The sequence below is a fragment of the Palaemon carinicauda genome, chromosome 18 (assembly GCF_036898095.1).
Source record: "Palaemon carinicauda isolate YSFRI2023 chromosome 18, ASM3689809v2, whole genome shotgun sequence".
NCBI classification, from domain to species: Eukaryota; Metazoa; Arthropoda; class Malacostraca; order Decapoda; family Palaemonidae; genus Palaemon; species Palaemon carinicauda.
Window position 1 is genome coordinate 133,579,368 of NC_090742.1, and position 5,000 is coordinate 133,584,367.

Genomic DNA, 5,000 nt, shown 5'->3' on the forward strand with positions numbered 1-5,000 from the left:
GGTAGCTTCTTACCTTTTACATTTCCCATTATACCATTCAGGAGACGATATAACGTATTTATGTCTGTTGCTGTTTCGAGGATCTTTCTCTTATAGTATTCACTTTTTTCCTTCTTAGTAGGTAGTTATATTGACACGCAGCAGTTTTGTATTCTACCCAAGTACTTTCAGTTTTTAACCTATTCCACTCTCTTTTTTTACGTCCTTTTTGAAAAGTTATTGATAGTATTTTTTAAAAACTAAAAATATCATTAATGACATGCACCATGAAATTGTTTTCAAATGAAAGGAAATTTTCTTTATAGACTGAGAAATGCTTTTACTTTTAACTGTATCACCAAGGTAGAAATAATGCTTGAGAAATTATATTAAGACACATTTATTTAGAAAAAATATCATTTCGATTTTGAAAATCAATGAAGAAAACGCCCAGAATAAGCAGTGAGTAAGAAGCATCCAATATAGAGTGTATGTCTTTTACATTAGGTTCAAAGCTATTCAAACAGGCTGAGGTTATATTCCACATCTAATATAGCTACACCTAGTTGCCTCTCATTCACGCCCCCCCCCCCCCCCTTCGATGGCGCATCACCACCATTTACTTTATACGGATATATCACATATGAAATTAGACTAGGATAACCATTAATATAATGTAATATGATATGATATATAATATAGTATAATATAGCATAATATAATATTTTCGAATCTAATCTAATATAATATGATATATATTTTCTAATCTACTCTAATATTATTTAATATAATCTGATACAATATAATATAATATAATATAATGTATTATAATCTAATTTAGTCTAATCTGATATAATACGATATAGTATAATATTTTATAATCTAATATAATCTAATATATGGTGACATAGCCATTAATATCCTTTGCTGACATTACAGGAGAGAACATTAGCGAAAAGAGATATTTGCGTTATTATATACTCTATGCATGGCCATTTTCCAAAAAAAAATATGAATTACGTATCATATTAGATTCGAGGCAATTGCCACACACGCTCTCATTTTATGATATATTCAAGTTTTTCTGTAGTTTAAGTAATGAAAAATAATCATAGTCTCAATATAGAACGTGGTTAAATGAACAATATTTAGTAGGGGCAAATAATGATGCCAAATGAAAGCATAAAGGTAGGTGTTAAAGAAAAAAAAATAATAACATGCGGGAGCTTTTAGAATTTATTCTCTATTGAATATATATTCTTTCAAAATTGTGAAGGAATCAATTGCTTTACCGATGAAACACATGAAGTATTTGCTGTGATTTACAAAAAACAGAAAAGTTTAACCTATTCATTGCCGGCCAACATCTCTTCAAAAAATAAATTATAATCTTGTAATTAACAATAATTCAAAATTCATTCTTTATTTCCACATAATCTATCTTTCACTATAAGCGAAAACTACAACTTAGACAGAATAATGTTTTCTCTATAATATATTAAATGAACTGATAAAGTTATTTTAAAGCAGTTACAAATTTACATCCACGAGACCTCGTTCAGTTTGGCACATTGGATATTAAGAAGAAAAACAACTGGCGTTATCGACATCGTTCAAAGGCGCTCACGAGCCATTCAACACGAACGGGCAATTTTCCTCACCGACCAATACAGTCAGCCTCTTATAGCTTTTATGGTATCGATGCAACGGAGTAAAGACACTCGCTAAGGTTTCATTAGGTTTGATGGAAAATGCTGTTGGGATATCGCACTATTAATCAATACCTCAAGCCAATAGCTCTTTTTATTACCCATTGTGCATTGATTTGATTATTAAGTAATTCATCAATTGATCTGGAATTTTCTGGCATCCTTTTATTCGGTCAATATGAAACATTGTTTCAACAGGGTTGATGGAAAACATTGTTTGGCTATTGCACTTTTAATCAATACCTGAACCCAATAGCTGTTTTTATTCCCCTTTTTACATTTATTCAATTAGTCAGTCATTGTTAAAGGTCGTTTCATTGGATTGATGAAAAAGGCTGTTGGGTTCTTGCATTTTTAATCATTACCTGAACCCAATACCTGTTTTTATTCAACATTTTACATTTATTCAATTAGTCAGTCATTATGAAAGGTTGATTCATTAGATTTGATGAAAAGGCTGTTGGGTTCTTGCACTTTTAATCAATACCTGAACCAAATAGCTGTTATTCCTCTTTTTACGTTAATTGAATCTGTCATTCATTATGAAGGATTGTGATAATTCTACAGAACATGTTGGTTTCCTGCCTCTAATACTGTAATTATAGTACAAAAGATGTGTTGAATCAAAAAGGCACCGTTTTCTTTACTATATTTTCATTCATTCATATAGATCATATTCTTTAGCACAATTGTGTGCTTTAATTATGCTAGCTGACACATAAAAAGTAAGAATTGATATTTTAAAGACTTGGAATAAGTTGGTTAATAAAAAATTGGATATGGAAATACAGAAATCAACCTCTGTTTTACTTCTACTTTATGACAATTTCATGAATATATATTTTACTCATTGTGATACATGAGGCTGCAAAACAATTATGAATTTATAATACATGTAAAAGAAATTCTTTATATCTTTGGTTATGTGTTTTTGAAACTATTACCTGCACCTATTAATACTTGTATTTCACCATAAACATAGTACAGAGAAAAAACACCAGGGGATAAATATATAATAGAGGGCAAAATAGCTATTGTTAAAGCAAACTACTTCTATCTAAATGGAAATGTATTTTTTGAAAGGTTATCTGATTAATAGTTATCAGTTTAAAGGCCGAATGTGAGGCTATACTGTAGGTTGGGCACTAAGCATTGTCATAGAAGTTCTCATTATACACATTTATTCATCACCCGTCCCCCAATTAATCTATGTTATGACCATGGTAGACTAAACCGTAGCTTTCACAACTCCCCCTCATAGTCTTTTGGAATATACTAACCCTCCCGCTTGAGTTTCACTTAGGAACCCTTGGTTGGAAATCACAGGTGACTCCCCAAGGCTACCAAAACTGTTATTTAATAGCTTCCATCGAATTCCCGTTAATAGAAAATTCTAATTTTATGCAGGTACTGGATGCCCTCCTCTTGTAAGAAGAAAAAAATGACATAACATGATTTTAGTGTATAGTGCAAAAAGGAATGCTGTGAATTTACTAATCTTATTAATTACGGGTAACAAAAATATTGTTTAAATCCTACTATAATTCTTGATAATGATCTTGGAACTTTATACTATCAGGCAATGACTGCATGAATTTAACATTAATTTTAGTTTTCTTACAACTTATTATGTAATAAAGGAAGACGAGGATAAGATTATTCCTTTAATCTAATAAGCTAGATTTTATAACAGAAAATACACTCTATTATCTTTTTTTTCTATTTAGCATTATTACGAATAACTGTGTAGTTTTGTGTGTCTTCAGTAACTAACATATGAAGTTATTGAATAGTATTTATATCTTAGTCCTCATGTTAATTTCTTGTCTTTTCCTACTAATGTTAATTTTTATTCAGATCTTTCGAGACTATTATAATCGCCAGCTACTGTTAAGTATATTAGGCGTGTTGTGTTCATTTTAGGTATTTGAGTGATTTTATAAATTATATAATTCTAGAAAGTATATTACTCGAGGATTCCAAAAAAGTAAAGTTGCACTTTTTCTAGCTCACCTTGGTGCCATCTTAGATTCTAAGAAAATGGTGGTTTTGTACAATTTTCAGCTGAGAGGCTTTCGTTTTGATCTGTAAATACAAATTTCCATAGAGAATCATTATATTCAATTTTGACTAACACTATTAATTTTGATTGTTATGAAAAGGTTATAACCATATTTCATGTACATGCTCTACAATATTAGATAATTACTTTCTCTCTCAAGTAAACATGAATACATTGCGCCTTCAAACTTAACAAGTACAGAAGTTTATCAGACGGGTTTACATAAGAGTTAAAACACCATTTTACCTTTACAGTATAATTAGTATTCTTATCTTCTCATGTTTATTATGAATTATCTACCAGCATCACAAATAACTTTCCAGATACAGATCAGATGAAGATTACTCCTAGAGTAACTGACAATGGATGGAACATCTGGCCTTGAACACTTTGCACATTTTAGTACAAGGTACAAGAACAGCTTTCGGTCACCTGCCGGTCGTTATTATCAGTTCCAGTTTCCATGGCCAGGTCTTTATTAAGGTAAGTAATTATCCTGGAAATTCTGTAATATCCCTGCATATTGGAATGACATCATCAGCTGTAGGTTTTTTTTTCTCTTTTAAAGTTGGTAATGCTATTGTTTATCATCTGAGCAGCAGCAAATATAGCTTTCATGATGTCCATGTTACCATTATTTTAGACCAAATATTGTATTATTTCCTCCTCACAGGCAGTTGGTTGTACAATAATGTATATTTTCTATAATCTTTTTGTAGCACTGTCTTTACAGCTGGCAGTTCATTAAGTGTCCTTTTAAATAACCATTTTCTGCACGATGCTTGCGTATACGTGAGGCAAGTTATTCACGATGTCTCAATCATACTCATCAAGTTAGTGCCACCTTCAATGTACAATGTTCTATCATACAAATGTTGCACCTGCAATATTTACGTATATACTTCAGAAGTCATTCAAAATAGTTAAGCTTATTCTATCATATGAAAATTTAGTCTCTTGTCTCTTGATTCCAAATAAAATATAAGGTAAAAAAAAAGCGAAAAATCTGATTTTCTGAGTAGCTATATTTTGAAACCAAATTGGCCGCATAGATAACCTAGAATTTTTTGTAAACATCGATATTTGAATCTTCATTTCATAAGCTTCAAAGTATGTTTAGTTTATAAAATTCCCTAAAGACCCGCGAATCTTTATCTCAGAACATGGCAGACTTCATCCCATGTTACTTATCCTGACAGTCTTGCCTTTTAATTTTTGAGGTCCAGTAACATATTTTATTCTTGTTTAAT